The sequence below is a fragment of the Ranitomeya imitator genome, chromosome 1 (genome assembly GCF_032444005.1).
Source record: "Ranitomeya imitator isolate aRanImi1 chromosome 1, aRanImi1.pri, whole genome shotgun sequence".
Lineage (NCBI taxonomy): Eukaryota > Metazoa > Chordata > Amphibia > Anura > Dendrobatidae > Ranitomeya > Ranitomeya imitator.
Genome location: NC_091282.1, coordinates 695113405 through 695135705, shown reverse-complemented (window position 1 = coordinate 695135705; position 22301 = coordinate 695113405). Strand labels below are relative to the sequence as shown.

Below are 22301 nucleotides of genomic sequence, written 5' to 3'. Positions count from 1 at the left end.
CATGTGCATGGCTCCTGCACATCAGGAGGATATCCGCTTTCTGGTGTTGCATAATCTGCATGATGTGGTCGTTTTGGGGTTGCCATGGCTACAGGTTCATAATCCAGTATTGGACTGGAAATCTATGTCTGTGTCCAGCTGGGGTTGCCAGGGGTTACATGGTGATGTTCCATTTTTGTCTATTTCGTCATCCACCCCTTCTGAAGTTCCAGAGTTTTTGTCGGATTATCGGGATGTATTTGATGAGCCCAAAGCCAGTGCCCTACCTCCTCATAGGGATTGCGATTGTGCAATTAATTTGATTCCTGGTAGTAAGTTTCCTAAGGGCCGATTGTTCAATTTATCTGTGCCAGAACACGCCGCTATGCGGAGTTATATAAAGGAATCCTTGGAGAAAGGCCATATTCGCCCGTCGTCATCACCGTTAGGAGCAGGGTTCTTTTTTGTGGCCAAGAAGGATGGTTCTTTGAGACCTTGTATTGATTACCGCCTTCTTAATAAAATTACAGTCAAATTTCAGTATCCTTTGCCGTAGCTATCTGATTTGTTTGCTCGTATTAAGGGGGCTAGTTGGTTCACCAAGATAGATCTTCGAGGGGCGTATAATCTTGTGCGTATTAAACAAGGCGATGAATGGAAAACAGCATTTAATACGCCCGAGGGCCGTTTTGAGTACCTGGTTATGCCATTCGGGCTTTCCAATGCTCCATCAGTATTTCAGTCCTTTATGCATGACATCTTCCGAGAGTACCTGGATAAATTCCTGATTGTGTATTTGGATGATATTTCGGATGATTGGGAGTCTCATGTGAAGCAGGTCAGAATGGTGTTCCAGGTCCTTCGTGCTAATTCCTTGTTTGTGAAGGGGTCAAAGTGTCTCTTTGGAGTTCAGAAGGTTTCATTTTTGGGGTTCATTTTTCCCCTTCTACTATCGAGATGGACCCTGTTAAAGTCCAGGCCATTTACGATTGGACTCAGCCGACATCTGTGAAGAGCCTGCAGAAGTTCCTGGGCTTTGCTAAATTTTATCGACGCTTCATCGCTAATTTTTCTACTGTTGCTAAACCGTTGACTGATTTGACCAAGAAGGGTGCTGATGTGGTCAATTGGTCTTCTGCAGCTGTAGAGGCTTTTCAGGAGTTGAAGCGTCGTTTTTCTTCTGCCCCTGTGTTGTGCCAGCCAGATGTTTCGCTCCCGTTTCAGGTTGAGGTTGATGCTTCTGAGATTGGAGCAGGGGCTGTTTTGTCACAAAGAAGTTCTGATGGCTGGGTGATGAAGCCATGTGCTTTCTTTTCTAGAAAGTTTTCGCCTGCTGAGCGTAACTATGATGTTGGTAATCGTGAGTTGTTGGCCATGAAGTGGGCATTCAAGGAGTGGCGTCATTGGCTGGAAGGAGCCAAGCATCGCGTGGTGGTCTTGACAGATCACAAGAATTTGACTTATCTTGAGTCTGCCAAACGGTTGAATCCGAGACAGGCTCGATGGTCGTTATTTTTCTCCCGTTTTGATTTTGTTGTTTCGTACCTTCCGGGCTCTAAGAATGTGAAGGCTGATGCCCTGTCAAGGAGTTTTGTGCCTGACTCTCCGGGTGTTCCTGAGCCGGCGGGTATTCTCAAAGAGGGGGTAATTTTGTCTGCCATCTCCCCAGATTTGCGGCGGGTGCTGCAAAAATTTCAGGCTGATAGACCTGACCGTTGCCCAGCGGAGAAACTGTTCGTCCCTGATAGATGGACTAGTAGAGTTATCTCTGAGATTCATTGTTCAGTGTTGGCTGGGCATCCTGGAATCTTTGGCACCAGAGATTTGGTGGCTAGATCCTTCTGGTGGCCGTCTTTGTCACGGGATGTGCGTTATTTTGTGCAGTCCTGTGGGACTTGTGCTCGGGCTAAGCCCTGCTGTTCTCGTGCCAGTGGGTTGCTTTTGCCCTTGCCGGTCCCGAAGAGGCCCTGGACCCATATTTCTATGGATTTTATTTTGGATCTCCCCATCTCTCAAAAGATGTCGGTCATTTGGGTGGTTTGTGATCGCTTTTCTAAGATGGTCCATTTGGTACCTTTTTCTAAATTGCCTTCCTCCTCTGATTTGGTGCCGTTGTTTTTCCAGCATGTGGTTCGTTTACATGGTATCCCGGAGAACATCGTTTCTGACAGAGGTTCCCAGTTTGTTTCGAGGTTTTGGCGATCCTTTTGTGCTAGGATGGGCATTGATTTGTCTTTTTCCTCGGCTTTCCATCCTCAGACAAATGGCCAAACCGAACGAACTAATCAAACTTTGGAAACATATCTGAGATGCTTTGTTTCTGCCGATCAGGATGATTGGGTGTCCTTTTTGCCGTTGGCTGAGTTCGCCCTTAATAATCGGGCCAGCTCGGCTACTTTGGTTTCGCCGTTTTTCTGCAGTTCTGGTTTCCATCCTCGTTTCTCTTCAGGGCAGGTTGAGTCTTCGGACTGTCCTGGTGTGGATACTGTGGTGGATAGGTTGCAGCAGATTTGGACTCATGTGGTGGACAATTTGACATTGTCCCAGGAAAAGGCTCAACGTTTCGCTAACCGCCGGCGCTGTGTGGGTCCCCGACTTCGTGTTGGGGGTTTGGTTTGGTTGTCGTCGTTATGTTCCTATGAAGGTTTCCTCTCCTAAGTTTAAGCCTCGTTTCATTGGTCCGTATAAGATTTCTGAGGTTCTCAATCCTGTGTCGTTTCGTTTGGCCCTTCCTGCTTCTTTTGCCATCCATAATGTGTTCCATAGGTCGTTGTTGCGGAGATACGTGGCGCCTGTGGTTCCATCCGTTGATCCTCCTGCCCCGGTGTTGGTTGAGGGGGAGTTGGAGTATGTGGTGGAGAAGATTTTGGATTCTCGTGTTTCGAGACGGAAACTCCAGTACCTGGTCAAGTGGAAGGGTTATGGTCATGAAGATAATTCCTGGGTTTTTGCCTCTGATGTTCATGCTGCCGATCTGGTTCATGCCTTTCATTTGGCTCATCCTGGTCGGCCTGGGGGCTCTGGTGAGGGTTCGGTGACCCCTCCTCAAGGGGGGGGTACTGTTGTGAATTCTGTTGTCGGGCTCCCTCCTGTGGTCATGAATGGTACTTCGGCTGGTTCTGTCCATGGACTTCCTCTGGTGGGTGTTTCTGAGTTTCCTTCCACAGGTGACGAGATTAATTCGTTAGCTGCTGCTCTATTTAACTCCACTTAGATCTTTGCTCCACGCCACCTGTCAATGTTCCAGTATTGGTTTAGTTCACTCCTGGATCGTTTTTGTGACCTGTCTTCCCAGTAGAAGCTAAGTTCCAGCTTGTATTTCTTTGGTTTGCTATTTTTCTGTCCAGCTTGCTATTTTGTTGTTTTCTTGCTTGCTGGAAGCTCTGGGACGCAGAGGGAGCGCCTCCGCACCGTGAGTCGGTGCGGAGGGTCTTTTTGCGCCCTCTGCGTGGTCTTTTTGTAGGTTTTTGTGCTGATCGCAAAGTAACTTTCCTATCCTCGGTCTGTTCAGTAAGTCGGGCCTCACTTTGCTAAATCTATTTCATCTCTGTGTTTGTATTTTCATCTTACTCACAGTCATTATATGTGGGGGGCTGCCTTTTCCTTTGGGGAATTTCTCTGAGGCAAGGTAGGCTTTATTTTTCTATCTTCAGGGCTAGCTAGTTTCTTAGGCTGTGCCGAGTTGCATAGGGAGCGTTAGGCGCAATCCACAGCTATTTCTAGTGTGTTTGATAGGATTAGGGATTGCGGTCAGCAGAGTTCCCACGTCCCAGAGCTCGTCCTTTATTATCAGTAACTATCAGGTCATTCCGTGTGCTCTTAACCACCAGCTCCATTATTGACCTGACCACCAGGTCATAACATACCGCCTTCTTAATAAGATCACAGTCAAATTTCAGTACCCTTTGCCGCTGCTGTCGGATTTATTTGCTCGGATTAAGGGGGCTAGTTGGTTCACCAAGATAGATCTTCGTGGTGCGTATAATCTTGTGCGTATTAAACAGGGCGATGAATGGAAAACAGCATTTAATACGCCCGAGGGCCGTTTTGAGTACCTGGTTATGCCATTCGGGCTTTCCAATGCTCCATCAGTATTTCAGTCCTTTATGCATGACATCTTCCGAGAGTACCTGGATAAATTCCTGATTGTATATTTGGATGATATTTTGGTCTTCTCGGATGATTGGGAGTCTCACGTGAGGCAGGTCAGAATGGTGTTCCAGGTCCTTCGTGCGAATTCTTTGTTTGTGAAGGGGTCAAAGTGTCTCTTTGGAGTTCAGAAGGTTTCATTTTTGGGTTTCATTTTTTCCCCTTCTACTATCGAGATGGACCCTGTTAAAGTCCAGGCCATTTATGATTGGACTCAGCCGACATCTGTGAAGAGTCTGCAAAAGTTCCTGGGCTTTGCTAATTTTTATCGTCGCTTCATCAGTAATTTTTCTAGTGTTGCTAAACCGTTGACTGATTTAACAAAGAAGGGTGCTGATGTGGTCAATTGGTCTTCTGCGGCTGTGGAGGCTTTTCAGGAGTTGAAGCGTCGTTTTTCTTCTGCCCCTGTGTTGTGCCAGCCAGATGTTTTGCTTCCGTTTCAGGTCGAGGTTGATGCTTCTGAGATTGGAGCAGGGGCTGTTTTGTCGCAAAGAAGTTCTGATGGCTCGGTGATGAAACCATGTGCCTTCTTTTCTAGAAAGTTTTCGCCTGCTGAGCTAATTATGATCTTGGCAATCGAGAGTTGTTGGCCATGAAGTGGGCATTCGAGGAGTGGCGTCATTGGCTTGAAGGAGCCAAGCATCGCGTGGTGGTCTTGACGGATCACAAGAATTTGACTTATCTCGAGTCTGCCAAACGGTTGCATCCTAGACAGGCTCGTTGGTCGCTATTTTTCTCCCGTTTTGATTTTGTGGTTTCGTACCTTCCAGGCTCTAAGAATGTGAAGGCTGATGCCCTGTCAAGGAGTTTTATGCCCGACTCTCCGGGTGTTCCTGAGCCGGCGGGTATTCTCAAAGAGGGGGTAATTTTGTCTGCCATCTCCCCTGATTTGCGGCGGATGCTGCAAAAATTTCAGGCTGATAGACCTGACCGTTGCCCAGCGGAGAAACTGTTTGTCCCTGATAAATGGACTAGTAGAGTTATCTCTGAGGTTCATTGTTCGGTGGTGGCTGGTCATCCTGGAATCTTTGGTACCAGAGATTTGGTGGCTAGATCCTTTTGGTGGCCGTCTTCGTCGCGGGATGTGCGTTCTTTTGTGCAGTCCTGTGGGACTTGTGCTCGGGCTAAGCCCTGCTGTTCTCGTGCCAGTGGGTTGCTTTTGCCCTTGCCGGTCCCGAAGAGGCCCTGGACGCATATCTCTATGGATTTTATTTCGGATCTCCCTGTCTCTCAAAAGATGTCGGTCATTTGGGTGGTTTGTGATCGCTTCTCTAAGATGGTCCATTTGGTACCCTTGTCTAAATTGCCTTCCTCCTCTGATTTGGTGCCATTGTTTTTCCAGCATGTGGTTCGTTTACATGGCATTCCGGAGAACATCGTTTCGGACAGAGGTTCCCAGTTTGTTTCGAGGTTTTGGCGATCCTTTTGTGCTAGGATGGGCATTGATTTGTCTTTTTCCTCGGCTTTCCATCCTCAGACAAATGGCCAAACCGAACTAACTAATCAGACTTTGGAAACATATCTGAGATGCTTTGTTTCTGCTGATCAGGATGATTGGGTGTCCTTTTTGCCTTTGGCTGAGTTCGCCCTCAATAATCGGGCCAGCTCGGCTACTTTGGTTTCGCAGTTTTTCTGCAATTCTGGTTTCCATCCTCGTTTCTCTTCAGGGCAGGTTGAGTCTTCGGACTGTCCTGGTGTGGATACTGTGGTGGATAGGTTCCAGCAGATTTGGACTCATGTGGTGGACAATTTGACATTGTCCCAGGAGAAGGCTCAACGTTTCGCTAACCGCCGGCGCTGTGTGGGTCCCCGACTTCGTGTTGGGGATTTGGTTTGGTTGTCGTCTCGTTATGTTCCCATGAAGGTTTCCTCTCCTAAGTTTAAGCCTCGTTTCATTGGTCCGTATAAGATTTCTGAGGTTCTCAATCCTGTGTCGTTTCGTTTGACCCTTCCAGCTTCTTTTGCCATCCATACTGTATTCCATAGGTCATTGTTGCGGAGATACGTGGCGCCTGTGGTTCCATCCGTTGATCCTCCTGCCCCGGTGTTGGTTGAGGGGGAGTTGGAGTATGTGGTGGAGAAGATTTTGGATTCTCGTATTTCGAGACGGAAACTCCAGTACCTGGTCAAGTGGAAGGGTTATGGTCAGGAAGATAATTCCTGGGTCTTTGCCTCCGATGTTCATGCTGCCGATCTGGTTCGTGCCTTTCATTTGGCTCGTCCTGGTTGGCCTGGGGGCTCTGGTGAGGGTTCGGTGACCCCTCCTCAAGGGGGGGGTACTGTTGTGAATTCTGTTGTCAAGCTCCCTCCTGTGGTCATGAATGGTACTTCGGCTGGTTCTGTCCATGGACTTCCTCTGGTGGTTGTGAGTGGAGCTGCTGCTTCTGAGTTTTCTTCCACAGGTGACGAGGTTAGTTCGTTAGCTGGCTGCTCTATTTAGCTCCACTTAGATCATTGCTCCATGCCACCTGTCAATGTTCCAGTATTGGTCTTGATCTCTCCTGGATCGTTCTTGTGACCTGTCTTCCCAGCAGAAGCTAAGTTCCTGCTTGCTTTTCTCTGGTTTGCTATTTTTCTGTCCAGCTTGCTATTTTGATTTTGTCTTGCTTGCTGGAAGCTCTGGGACGCAGAGGGAGCGCCTCCGCACCGTGAGTCGGTGCGGAGGGTCTTTTTGCGCCCTCTGCGTGGTCTTTTTGTAGTTTTTTGTGCTGACTGCAAAGTTACCTTTTCTATCCTCTGTCTGTTCAGTAAGTCGGGCCTCACTTTGCTAAATCTATTTCATCTCTGTGTTTGTAATTTTCATCTTTACTCACAGTCATTATATGTGGGGGGCTGCCTTTTCCTTTGGGGAATTTCTCTGAGGCAAGGTAGGCTTTATTTTTCTATCTCTAGGGCTAGCTCGTTTCTTAGGCTGTGTCGAGTTGCATAGGGAGCGTTAGGAGCAATCCACGGCTATTTCTAGTGTGTGTGATAGGAATAGGAATTGCAGTCAGCAGAGTTCCCACGTCTCAGAGCTCGTCCTATATTATTGTAACTATCAGGTCTTTCTGTGTGCTCTTAACCACCAGGTCCATAATTGTCCTTACCACCAGATCATAACAGAAACCACTGTTGAAAGCAAATAATAAAAAAGACAGATTTGGAATTTGGCAAAATGCATATTGACAAGCCACAAAGCTACTGGGAGAATGTCCTTTGGACAGATGAGACAAAACTAGTACTTTCTTGAGTCATCTCAGCTCTATGTTCACAGATGCAAAAATGAAGCAACAAAGAAAAGAACAATGTACCTACTGTAAAACATGGAGGAGACTTGGTTATGTTTTGGAGCTGCTTTGCTGCATCTGGCGCAGGGTGTCTTGAATCTGTGTAGAGTACAATGAAATCATGGCTATCAAGGCATTCTGGAGAGAAATGTGCTGCCCAATGTCAGAAATCTTGGTCTGAGTCTCAGGTCATAGATCCTCCAACAGTGTAATGACCGAAAATGCAACTAAAACATCCAACAATGGCTAAAAGCAATTCATTGGATTATTCTGATGTGGCTTCTACAAGCCCTGTATAACAAGTTTACTGCAACAGAGAGGAGCCAGAAGACTGCAGTGTCTGATTTCTCTGTGATAGTGTCTGTGTGATAATTCCCTTTCTTCTCCTACTTTGGTTTAACCCCATCCTTCACTCCCCGGTGCATTCCTTTATTGTCTGTGTATTACCTTGTTAGTCTGGTTGGTGTATTACGGTACACTACTACTCCCCTCTTCCCTGTGTGGGAGAAGGGTACCGACTGAGGGCGGATTCGGGAGCTAAGGTAAGGTATGTGGCCCCAGCATCTTCATCATCATAAGTAATCAGGGAACAGGGTGAACTAGAGCGACCCTAGGGTTAGGGACAGGGAAGTGCTCACAATCAACCCTTTAACGAGTCTTATCCTAAGTCATATTGCAAGACTCGTTAAAGGGTTGATTGTGACTTGTAGGATCGCTACTTCCAACAGGTGGCGCTATAGAGCTCAAGTCTTCTTTTTCTCTAAAGAGGCAATTTGCATATTAAATTTCCCATTGCACGGCGAATAAGCCTCCTTACCTTGACAAGCCAAAGCTGGTATGTCACTCTTCACAAGGAGAAACCTTACCCCTTAGACCTGAGACACAAGTAGCAGTTTGCTCACTAGGAGCAGCCAAAATCTCTGTGGAGAGATGCAGAAATCTCATTGAGAGTTATATCAATTGTTTGTAGTGATTACCTGGTTGTGCAGCATTAAGTTATATTCAGTCAATGTTAGTTGAAAATTACTAACAGTTTCAAGTTATTTCAGTAAACGATGTGGGTCTTTCTTACTCTAACACAGCGATGTCAAACTGAAATATACAGTGGACCAAAATGAAAAGCTTGGACAAAATCGAGGTCCAATCATAAAGTTTCTAAAAAAAAATAATCTACAATTTGGGAAGTTTTTGCTTATCATCAAATATAACGATAAACATTTTTGTATGGAAACAAACTTATAAATGTGTCCCTGCTGTGTACTGTATAATCGCTGTGTCTGACCGTATAGGAACATGGTCTGATCATACCACATCTCATGGGCAGGGGATAAGCTAATTTCTTCTGTGAGGTTAATAATTTTGCTGCCTGTTTTTAAACAATGTTTTACTTCAAAGAAAGAATCATTTGCTATCCTGCCCTGTAATGTCTCCATGCTTTTTTTCTCACCCTTGTCCAGGATCTGTGGTATGATTAGACCAAGTTCCTGTACAGTCAGACACAGCCATTACACAATACATTACGCATATTTATAAGATTATCTCAGCACAGCAACATTTTATGTAATACACCCAATTGTGAAACTTATTATCATGCCAAGTTCTATTGATTAAAATGAACTTTTGTTCATGGAAAAAAAAAACTTTAAATATGTAATAATAAAGGATTAAAAACCTTGATACAAACAAAAGTGCCACCAAATACAGTATGATACCCCAACAATTAATTTCTTCACAGTAACCTCCATGCACATGGTATGATGTCCCCACTGTACCCCCCTCCCTTAATCCTTCCGAAAAAGAATTGTGACCCTTTCACATTATGATTCTCCAACTATAATCCCCACTCAACCCTTCAAACAGTAAAATGGCCACAAATAGTGCTCCACACAGTATAATGGGCCCCACATGGTGCTCCATACAGTATAATGGGGCCCTGCATTGCCTTCCACACAGTATAATAGCCCCACATATTTAACCATACAGTATAATGGCCCCACATACAGTAGTGCTTTATACAGTATAATGGCCCCACATAATTTTATTTCTATAGCACCAACATATTCCGCAGCACTTTACATTTTAGAGGGGACTTGCACAGACAATTAAATACATTACAGAATAACAATCACATAACACAACAGATACCAAGAGGAATGAGAGCCCTGCTCACAAGCTTACAATCTATGAGGAAATAGGGGAGACACGAAAGGTGGATGGTAACAATTGCTTTCATTGGTCTGACCAGCTATAATGTAAGAAATAGGGTGTTCATGTAATGCTGCATGATCCGGTTAACAACCAGAATGTGTAAAAGTACAGACACAGAGGGCTATAAATGGATAAAGTGTGTGAGAACACGATACAAGGGTCCTGGTCATGAAGAAAATTTTGAATGGTCAACACAAGGATAGTTAGATAAATGTGTTGAGGCGATACGCCAGTCTGAAGAAATGCGTTTTTAGGATACGCTTAAAACTGTGGGTATTGGGGCTATTGGGGATTAATCAAATTATCCTGGGAAGTGCATTCCAAAGAATTGGCACAGCACGTTAGAAGTCTTGGAGATGGGAGTGGAAGGTTTTGATTATTGAGGATGTTAATCTTAGGTTATTTAGCTGAACGGAGGTTAGAGTGGTAGACTGAGACGAGGGAGGAGATGTAGGGTGGTGCTGAACCGTGGAGTGCTTTGTGGGTGAAAGTGATAAGTTTATATTAAATTCTGGAGTGGATGGGTAACCAGTGCACAAAGTAGAGGCATCAGTGTAACAGTTGGTGAGGAATACGATCCTGGCTGCAGCATTTAAGACAAATTGGAGAGGGGAGAGTTTGGTAAGAGGGAGACCGATTAGTAGATGAGGAGTAGTATAATGGTCCCACATAATGCTCCATACAGTATAATGATCCCCAAATAGTCCTGCATACGGTATAATGGTCCCATATATTGCTTCAAACAGTATAATGGGCACCACATAGTGTTCCATACAGTATAATGGCCCCACATAGTGCTCTTTATAGAAGTGTATAATGGGTCCCATATAATGGTCCCATATAGCACTCCATACAGTATAATGGCACCACATAGTGTTCCATACAGTATAATGGCCCCACACACTGCTCCATATAGTATAATGGGCCCCATATAGTGTTCCATACAGTATAATGGTTCCATATAGCACTCCATACATTATAATGGCACCACACAGTGTTCCATACAGTATAATGGCCTCACATGCTTCTCCATATAGTATAATGGGCCCCATATACTGTTCCATACAGTATAATGGCCCCATTACTAACAGTTTCAAGTTATTTCAGTAAGCGATGTGGGTCTTTCTTACTCTATATTGGTCCCACATAGCGCTCCATACAGTATATTGGTCCCACATGGTTCTTCATAAAGTATAATTGCTTCACATAGCGCTCAGTACAGTATAATGGACCCACATAGTGCTCAATACAGTATAATTGGCCCACATAGCACTCCATAAAGTACAATGGCTGCACATAGTGCTCCTTACAGTATAACGGGCCTCACATATCACTCCATACAGTATATTGGCTCCACATAGTGCTACATACAGTAAAATGGTCCCACACAGTATAATGGGCCACATATAGTGCTTTACACAGTATAATGGCCCACAAAGCACTCCATACAGTATAAAGCTCCCCACAGTGTTCCATATAGTATAATGGCCCCACATAATGAACCATACAGTATAATGGCTCCATATAAGGCTTTATACAGTATAATGGCCTTACACAATGCACCATACAGTATAATGGCCCCACACAGTGCTCCATACAGTATAATGTCACCACATAAAGCTCCATACAGTATAACGGGCCCGCATAGTGCTCCATACAGTAGAATAGACCTCACATAGTGCTCCATATGGTGTTATGGTCTCCACGTAGTGGTTCATACAGCATCATGGGCCCACATAGTGCTCCATACAATAGCCACGATGTGACACGAACCAACGGGGGTCAGTCAGTGGACGGCACAACAATGGGATGGAAATGGGGAGAGGAAGGCCCTACTGATAGGGAAATGGGGGATGGTCACCACCTGAGCTCAAACCTGAAACTGTCCCTGCACTCCCCTAATGCCCTAAGTGGGTACTCCCCCCCCCCCCCCCCGCCATCAGGAACCTCGTCCCTTGCTGTCATCTAGCACTGCCCTGGCTAGTGCACTGGCCAGCAAGGGGTGCTAGTCTGACCACTGCAGATAGAATCACACAGGGGACAGTGACAAACACGAAAGGGATAAGGAGAAAACACCACACTTAGCTTCCAAACTCTGTTGCCAAGCTCCAAACAGCAGATGACACAGAAGCCGGACTCCAAACTTCAGAAACAGCAAACACCAGAGAGCTGCCACTGCAAGGCTGGTCTCTGTAGAGAAACTCTATCACCAACAGTCAGCTGATGCATCAGATGACCATTTAAAAGATGGTAGGAGTGGTCACCACCCACATTAGCTGACCCAGCAAACCTGCAATTGCAGCAGATTGGCAGTGAAGGAAAAACTGACATTAACCCCCGCTGGACCCTCAACACCAGACCTCACCGGAAACTACATACAGTGAGAATGCCTTGATCCACCAGAGGTCACCTGATCCTCAAGTTTACGGCAAACGTAGCACAATGGAGATGGCAATAACGTAGGCACCGGAGGTGCCACAAATCTCCAGAGCACCGATCTGTGGAATACATTGTGTACATGCATTACTGGGGTAACTTCAGCTGGAAAGTCCCCAAACTGAGAATGGCCGACACCCAATACGGCCCAATCACCCTAGAACTCCAGGTCCCAGAAGCATACTTCCACCTGATGTTTTTGGTGGACACCCACACATACTCATTCACACAAAGGTTCAGATCTGAACCTTTATTTCCATGCATGCATTTGCCACAGGATGGTGAACTCTTTAAGGAACCGACAGCAGAGGTGTCACCCTGTGTCGCCAAACTCTTAACCTCACTACATACAGAGGGAACCACCACCCTCCCCTGACCCCTTCTTCTAAGAGGACTATGAGAATCAGGGTTTACTTGTGGTGAGGGTTATGTCTTGCCCCTACTCCATGGCAGCACCTCAGCTGCCCCCATCGCAAATGAAGGGGTAGGTTGGAGAAGGACAGTAGAGATTGTAGCTCTCAGGCAGCAATCCTTACATGACTGGTACCAGCTGACCACTTCCCTGGACTGCCAATTTATGACTGGGTTGTGTTTTTCAACCAAGGAAGGCCTAAGACGATGGGAGTTGGCATACCCGCCAAGACGTTGCACAACAGGGACTCTTAATGAAGAGTTCCTATATGCAGGTTTATATTATCTACGACTTGGGTCACCCTCCCCTGGCTGAGTTGGACAGAGTCAATTGCCTGAACGCTAAGGGGTCTCGCCAGCGTTCTACCCATCAGATCATGGGTCTGGACAAAGCGAGAATCCACCAAATTGACTCCAGCCCCACTGTCCACAAGCACCGGCAAAGTCTCAGTAACCCTGCTAACCACCACTTCAGCAGGAATGATACACTGTGATGAAAAGATGGAGGAAATATACACACCCTGGTCGCCTTCCTCCAGACGACCAGAGGGACGTGACTTTTGCGATGGTGTACATACTTTAGTTCGAGATGGGCAGACATTGATGTAATGACCTGTAAGACCACAGTAGAAACATGCCCCCATCCCATGGCGAACCGTAGGCAACCCTGTTTGCGAAGAGACTCCTGCCACCTGCATGGGTTCGTCCATCTTCACCAGTGTGTCCTCCTCCCTAGAAAGAACAGGGGGCAGATTTGGTGTATGTCTCTCCTTGAGGCATCTATCCACCCGGATAGCTAGGGCCATGGCGGCTTCCAATTACCCAGGAGTAGCATACTGCACCAGAGTATCCAGTAGCCTAGCTGACAGACCATGACAGAAATGACTTCATTTGAAATTTATCTGTAAACTATGGACAGAATATCTAGGTTATTTTAGTAAGTGCTGCTGAAAATCTTGTATGTCCTCCATAGATATCGGATTCTTGGCAGACCTAACTAAAGCCCCCATGCACAATCATTCGGTTGATGGCTATTTTTCAAGACTCCAACATACACAGGACCGTTCAGCTCAGTCTAGTGCTCCTGTGTTCTCTTTGAAAGATCCACTGTTAGACTTCTCTTCTGGTGGCTTATCCCACAAAGTACAAACCTATACTGTGATGTCTCCATAGTGCCCCCAACACAGTACAATATCCCCAAGCCCAACAACATAGCATGATGTTCCACAATCCCCCCCTCAGTAGAGTTTCTTCACACACTTTATAAGTCTCCCAAAGTGACTCCGTATAAACGCTATGATACTCCTACATAGATTATGAGGTCCCACAATAACCCTTAACACAGTACAATCCCCCCGCAATGACCCCTTTGCACGCCATGATGCCACTAGTCACCCCAGCCCTCACAATATGATGTCCTCACAGCCCCCACACAGACTAATTTTCCTATTCCCCCTTTCACACAGTATGATGCCCCCACATATATAGACTGATAAAAAAATACCCAACCCCATTCCCCCTATGTGCTTCTCCGGTCTGTGGACTGAGGATCCGCACAGCAGGTGCGAACTAGTGATGTAATCGCGCCTGCTATGTTGAGGGTTAATTGCACAAGCTTAGTGGTGGTGCAGGGAGCCAAAGGTTCCTTGTTTCACCATTGTATTCAATTGTATCTGCATTTGCATCTGGCCTTCCAACTCACAGACACCATATCGGCCAAGTGGTTTGCAACGATTAGTGGTATGCCACTGGCTCAATGCTACGATGTGCATAGCCAATAATCACCTCCATGTAGTCAATGATCCCAATAGCCTGGAATACAGTTTGCTACAGGACCAGCCTGTAAACCCCAAATTGGTTCCCTTTCGTAAATATTTCTGTGTATACAGATGTGTATTTTTATTACTACTATTATTTACAGTTTGGGCATGTATTATAATCAATTAGCTCTTTATTCATTATCATCTTCAGTGTAGACATGCGACATAATACAACATAGTACAGTACATTCTTTACATCTCATGTCATAAGCTAATAAAGGAACGTGTGGAACTGATATAATGCTATTTTCTGCCTATAATGATACTCCTTCATCACTAAGGGTATGTGTCCACGTTCAGGCTTGCTTCAGGCTTTGGTCAGGATTTTATGCAGGTAAAATCCTGACCAAAACTGCACGTGAGGTCACTGGCAGGTCACCTGCGGTGTTCTGGCGTTTTTTGCTCATTGTAGCAACATGCTGCGTTCTGAAAAAACGCGACGCATGTGCGTTTTCGCGGCAAAAACGCATGCGTTTTTTCCTGCATAGTGGAGACGGGATTTCATTAAATCCCCTCCACTATGCTGTAACATCTGGACGCTGCGTTTTTGACGCTGCGGAAAAACGCAGCGTCAAAAACGCAGCGTTTCCTGAACGTGGAAACATACCCTAATGTTTTACAGAACCAGACCTACTGGGTGAGTCACAAACAAAGCTACTCATTAGAACATGAGAAAAAAGGAGAAAATAGTGGGGCTTTAGGCTATGTTCACACTTTGCGGATTTTGCTGCGGATCCGCAGCGGATTTGACCGCTGCGCATCCGCAGCAGTTTCCCATGAGTTTACATTACAATGTAAACCTATGGGAAACAAAAAACGCTGTGCACATTACATAATATACGGATTGCATTCCGCAGCATGTCACTTCTTTTCTGCGGATTTTCACCTGCTCCAATAGAAAACTGCAGATGAAAATCCGCAGAAGAAACCGCAGTAAAAAACGCGATAAATCCGCAGTAAAAAACGCAACGGGTTTTCACTGCGGATTTAGGAATTCTGCTGCGGAAAAATCCGCAGTGGAATCTGCAAAGTGTGAACATAGCCTTAAGGACTAAAAAGTTCTTTATTGCTGCAAAATATTAAAAAAAACATTGTTTATAAAATAAAGACAAGGAGATAGGTAATAGGAGAAAAAGGGACCATCGGCAATGAGTCATAAAGATGGATAAACATGGAGGGGAAGACAAGTTAGTGTATAAACCACTGTGGTACTTAACTCCTCATAAAAATATCCAACCAACATTCACAAATCCAGGCAAAAGAATTGCCAGTTCTTACCCATTATGCAGAATATGGCCCCTAAAACACCTGTATAGGTGTTTTTGGGACCTCTGTGACTCATTGCCTTTGGTCTCTTTTTTTCCCCTATTACTTATCTGTTTGTCTTTATTTTATAAACAATGTTTTTAATATTTTGCACCAATAAAGAACTTTTTAGCCCTTAAAACTCCACCATTTTCTCCTTTTTTCCTCTTATTCTACTATTCATCGTGTTTGTTGAGGCAGGGTGAAAAGCCATTTTGTTTTCTAGTTTTCAACATCGCTAAATGCGGTTATTAATATACAGTCATGGTCAAAAGTATTGACACCCCTGCAATTCTGTCAGATAATACTAATTTTCTTCCTGAAAATGATTGCAAACACAAATTATTTGGTATTATCTTCATTTAATTTGTCTTAAATGAAAAAACACAAAAGAGAATGAAGCAAAAAGCAAAACATTGATCATTTCACACCAAACTCCAAAATGGGCCAGACAAAAGTATTGGCACCCTCAGCCTAATACTTGGTTGCACAACCTTTAGCCAAAATAACTGCGACCAACCGCTTCCGGTAACCATCAATGAGTTTTTTACAATGCTCTGCTGGAATTTTAGACCATTCTTCTTTGGCAAATTGCTCCAGGTCTCTGATATTTGAAGGGTGCCTTCTCCAAACTGCCATTTTTAGATCTCTCCACAGGTGTTCTATGGGATTCAGGTCTGGACTCATTGCTGGCCACCTTAGAAGTGTCCAGTGCTTTCTCTCAAACCATTTTCTAGAGCTTTTTGAAGTGTGTTTTGGGTCATTGTCCTGCTGGAAGACCCATGACCTCTGAGGGAAACCCAGCTTTTTCACACTGGGCTCTACATTATGCTGCAAAATTTGTTGGCAGTCTTCAGACTCCATAATGCACACGGTCAAGCAGTCCAGTGCCAGAGGCAGCAAAGCAACCCCAAAACATCAGGGAACCTCTGCCATGTTTGACTGTAGGGACCGTGTTCTTTTCTTTGAATGCCTCTTTTTTTCTCCTGTAAACTCTATATTGATGCCTTTGCCCAAAAAGGTCTACTTTTGTCTCATCTGACCAGAGAACATTCTTCCAAAATGTTTTAGGCTTTTTTAGGTAAGTTATGGCAAACTCCAGCCTGGCTTTTTTATGTCTCGGGGTAAGAAGTGGGGTCTTTCTGGGTCTCCTACCATACAGTCCCTTTTCAGTCAGATGCCGACGGATAATACGGGTTGACACTGTTGTGCCCTCGGACTGCAGGGCAGCTTGAACTTGTTTGGATGTTAGTCGAGGTTCTTTATCCAACATCCGCACAATCTTGCATTGAAATCTCTTGTCAATTTTTCTTTTCCATCCACATCTAGGGAGGTTAGCCACAGTGCCATGGGCTTTAAACTTCTTGATGACACTGCGCACGGTAGACACAGGAACAGTCAGGTCTTTGGAGATGGACTTGTAGCCTTGAGATTGCTCATGCTTCCTCACAATTTGGTTTCTCAAGTCCTCAGACAGTTCTTTGGTCTTCTTTCTCTTTTCCATGCTCAATGTGGTACACACAAGGACACAGGACAGAGGTTGAGTCAACTTTAATCCATGCCAACTGGCTGCAAGTATGATTTAGTTATTGCCAACACCTGTTAGGTGCCACAGGTAAGTTACAGGTGCTGTTAATTACACAAATTAGAGAAGCATCACATGATTTTTCGAACAATGCCAATACTTTTGTCCACCCCCTTTTTTATGTTTGGTGTGGAATTATATCCAATTTGGCTTTAGGACAATTTTTGTGTTTTTTCATTTAAGACAAATTAAATGAAGATAATAATACCAAATAATTTGTGTTTGCAATCATTTTCAGGAACAAAATGAGTATTATCTGACAGAATTGCAGGGGTGTCAATACTTTTGGCCATGACTGTATCTAGTCCACAGAGCTAAACATGGACAAAAGAAATAATACATATATATATATATACTGTGGTATGTCGGCTCACTCGGCTGCACACATAGGTAGACACGGGAACACTGCGGCTTTAAAGATGCATTTGGCTTAGTAAGTACGGCATAAACCAAAGGTTAAGCACAAGAAAACAAGGCCCTCTGGGTAAAAACAGCAAAGTAAAACAAAACGGTACTCTCACCTACAATACGCAAAACAACACAGAGACAAGCCTCAAAACTTCTGGAATAAGGTAATTTGGAATGATGATGAGCCCAAAATTGAACTTTTTGGCCACAACCATAAACGTTACATTTGGAGAGAGGTCAACAAGGCCTATGATGAAAGAAACACCATTCCTACTGTAAAGCACGGAGGTGGATCGCTGAACATTTTGGGGAGGTTTGAGCTACAGAGGCACAGGAAACTTGGTCAACATTGAAGGAAAGATGAATGCAGCATGTTATCAGTAAATACTGGAGGCAAATTTGCACTCAACAGCCCGTAAGCATGGGATGTACTTGGACGTTCCAACATGACAACGATCCAAAGTACAAGGCCAAGTCGACCTATCATTGGCTACAGCAGAACAAAGTAAAGGTACTGGAGTGGCCATCTCAGTCTCCTGACCTCAATATCATTGAACCACTCTGAGGAGATCTCAAGCACGCAGTTCATGCTAGGCAGTTCAGGAAGTTACAGGAACTGGAGGCTTTTTGCCAAGAAGAGTGGGCAGCTTTACCATCTGAGAAAATAAAGATCTTCATCCACAAAAGACTTCAAGCTGTGATTGATGTTAGAGGGGGCAATACACGGTATTAAGACATGGAGTATGTGTTAGGGGTCGAGTTCCCACTGCTGCACAGGGGGAATCTCGAACCATGCCCTCTGCGGTCTCCCATTTTTCCCTAGCCACAGAGGAGCCTGCTCAGCAGAGACTTCGCTCCCAGCATCTTGCTCAAGCTGATGCTGAGTGTCTGGTTACTGCTGCCCTCCCAGGTTCAGCTATTGTAACCAGCAGTAATCAGCATCGAGAAGATGCTCCAGGGACCAAGGCCTGTTTTCGGTCAACTGAGCATGCCCATAAGACGACCTCTCATTGGAGGTCGGGGTCACATGTTCAGTTCCTGAGGCGATCCTGATTGGACCATCGGGAAGGTCCCAGAAGGACGCAGCTATAAAAGGTTTGCATGGTCGCTCGCCCATGCACTAGTATAAAACTAAAATTGTGTGTGGATGTGTGTTTGATATCTGGTGCAAGCTCCTAATTATCCCCCTCCCTAGCGTTGTTTCATGTGTTTGAGCTGACTAGTGCCAGATTGTGCCATCCAGCACTAGGCATGAGAATACTGTGTCAACTAGCAGCGTCCGTCAGTGCGGCGCCGTGTGCAATTAGTGCAGTTTCCAGGTTCTGGTTAAGGTGGTTAGTGGCGTCCGCCAGAGCAGTGCTGCATGCACCTAGTGTGCTAAATCTATTGGTTTAGTTTTTCCCTGGACTCTAACCCTGTATCCTTGGGGCAGAGTCCTGTGACCTAACACTAGCGTTCACTCAGAGGTATTGCGGCCCTGTGAAGCAACAGGGTTCGCTTGCTTACATACCGGGTGAAGTTAACCCGTGTGTGTTCACATTATACCACCATATAGTCTGCCATCACCGAGCAGCAGGTGTCATCTCGGCACGGTGGACACCGGGCTGCGAACCCACCATATATTATTATTATTATTATTATTTATTATTATAGCGCCATTTATTCCATGGCGCTTTACATGTGAGGAGGGGTATACATAATAAAACAAGTACAATAATCTTGAACAATACAAGTCACAACTGGTACAGGAGGAGAGAGGACCCTGCCAGCGAGGGCTCACAATCTACAAGGGATGGGTGAGGATACAGTAGGTGAGGGTAGAGCTGGCCGTGCAGCGGTTTGGTCAATCGGTGGTTACTGCAGGTTGTAGGCTTGTCGGAAGAGGTGGGTCTTCAGGTTCTTTTTGAAGGTTTCGATGGTAGGCGAGAGTCTGATATGTTGTGGTAGAGAATTCCAGAGTAGGGGGGATGCACGAGAGAAATCTTGTATGCGATTGTGGGAAGAGGAGATAATAGGGGAGTAGAGAAAGATCTTGTGAGGATCGGAGGTTGCGTGCAGGAAGGTACCGGGAGACGAGGTCACAGATGTATGGAGGAGACAGGTTGTGGATGGCTTTGTATGTCATGGTTAGGCTTTTGTACTGGAGTCTCTGGGTGATGGGGAGCCAGTGCAGGGATTGACAGAGGGGAGAGGCCGGGGAATAGCGGGGGGACAGGTGGATTAGTCGGGCAGCAGAGTTTAGAATAGATTGGAGGGGTGCAAGAGTGTTAGAGGGGAGGCCACAGAGCAGGAGGTTACAGTAGTCAAGGCGGGAGATGATGAGGGCATGGACAAGGGTCTTTGCAGAGTCTTGGTTTAGGAATGTGCGGATCCGTGAAATATTTTTGAGTTGGAGGCGGCAGGAAGTGGAAAGGGTTTGGATATGTGGTTTAAAGGAGAGATCAGTGTCAAGGATTACCCCAAGACAGCGGGCTTGTGGGACTGGGGAGAGTGGGCAGCCGTTTACTGTAATGGATAGGTTCATTGGGGAGGTCGTGTGAGATGGGGGAAAGATGATGAATTCTGTTTTGTCCATGTTAAGTTTTAGAAATCTAGTGGAGAAGGATGAAATAGCAGACAGACATTGAGGGATTCTGGTTAGTAGGGAGGTGATATCTGGTCCAGAGATGTAGACCTGTGTGTCGTCAGCATAGAGATGATACTGAAAGCCGTGAGATTCTATGAGCTGTCCCAGGCCAAAGGTGTAAATGGAGAAGAGCAGGGGTCCTAGAACTGAACCTTGCGGGACTCCGACAGATAGGGGGCGAGGTGAGGAGGTGGTGTGTGAGTGGGAGACGCTGAATGTACGGTCAGTTAGGTATGATGAGATCCAGGGTAGGGCCAAGTCTGTGATTCCAAGGGATGAGAGGGTCTGCAGCAGCAGGGAATGGTCCACTGTGTCAAAGGCAGAGGACAGGTCCAGGAGGAGGAGGATAGAGTAGTGTTGCTTGCTCTTGGCGGTTAATAGGTCATTGGTGACCTTAGTTAGGGCAGTTTCAGTGGAGTGGTGTGACCGGAAGCCTGATTGAATATATCTTCCTTTATATTATTTGGTGCATTCCGCCAGCCCTAACAGTATGTGAACTTTTGATGTTTTGGGTTGTCATTATTATTTAAAAAGAGAAGACACAGTAGTTTGACAATAAGTATTACTATTATATGTTCTTTCTGATAGAAACAAACAAGGTTACAGTAGATATATAGATATATATTGATGACTTGGGACATTATCATGGCAGGCAGAATGAACTCATCATTTGTACATATTGCAGGCTCCAGTCAGTGAAGTGGAACCATACCTATACGTAACATATGATACAATACAGATATCTGATAAGAATATATTTAATATGCCATTTGGGGGATAATGTCCATACTTCTCTTTTAGCTCCAACTATGCTGGAGAAGAACTATAGGCTTCAAGGCATGAAAAATTCTCTAATCCTTTGGTTAATTGCTTGTCATACTCAATAATGAGATATTTAACATTGAGCACAGATTATACTAACAATGGAAACTGCAATGGTGTTAGGTATTTCAGGTAAACAATAAGTACTTTTCAATGTTCTCTCTAATTCATCATTACTCCACTGGCTGCGATTACTAATAGTGTCCTAGCACTATACTCAGTAGATGGAGGTACTCAATCTTAATTATTCTCTCAGATGATGTTATTCCCTATTTCCAAAAATTAAAGTAGCACCTTTGGAACTAATTAGTTTATTTTATTTTCCTGTTGAAATCTAACATCTGGCCATACTTTACTTGACTGTCGGCCTGCCACCTATACCAATTTGATTGATGACCAATTTAGCCAATATCTAGAGATTTAGCTAAAGCCTCGGAGAGAAGTAGTAGTGTACATATTATTATTATTATTATTTATTGTTATAGCGCCATTTATTCCATGGCGCTTTACATGTGAGGACTGGTATACATAATAAAAACAAGTACAATAATCTTAAACAATACAAGTCATAACTGGTACAGGAGGAGTGAGGACCCTGCCCACGAAGGCTCACAATCTACAAGGGATGGGTGAGAATACAGTAGGCGAGGGTAGAGCTGATCATGCAGCTGTTTGGTCGATCGGTGATTACTGCAGGTTGTAGGCTTGTCGGAAGAGGTGGGTCTTCAGGCTCTTTTTGAAGGTTTCGATGGTAGGCGAGAGTCTGATGTGTTGTGGTAGAGGGTCCCAGAGTAGGGGTGATACGCGAGAGAAATCTTGTATACGATTGTGGGAAGAGGAGATAAGAGGGGAATAGAGAAGGAGATCTTGTGAGGATCGGAGGTTGCCTGTAGGTAAGTACCGGGAGATGAGGTCACAGATGTATGGAGGAGACATGTTGTGGATGGCTTTGTACGTCATGGTTAGGGTTTTGTACTAGAGTCTCTGAGCAATGGGGAGCCAGTGAAGGGATTGACAGAGGGGAGAGGCTGGGGAATAGCGGGGGGACAGGTGGATTAGTCGGGCAGCAGAGTTTAGAATAGATTGGAGGGGCGCAAGAGTGTTCGAGGGGAGGCCACAGAGCAGGAGGTTGCAGTAGTCAAGGCGAGAGATGATGAGGGCATGGACTAGGGTTTTTGCATATTCTTGGTTGAGTACATATTGGTTTTCATCCAAGTTTCCCATTGATACATAAAATAATAGATGCCTAAATAATGCAGTACAATTAACAATATGACATAAGAGAA

General features: G+C 45.1%; 1 protein-coding gene across 1 annotated transcript in view; it reads left to right on the top strand.

The window, feature by feature from the left end:
* LOC138642503 (cytosolic phospholipase A2 delta-like) overlaps positions 1–22301 on the top strand; it is a 139719-nt gene that overhangs the window by 2955 nt on the left and 114463 nt on the right. The window lies entirely within an intron of this gene.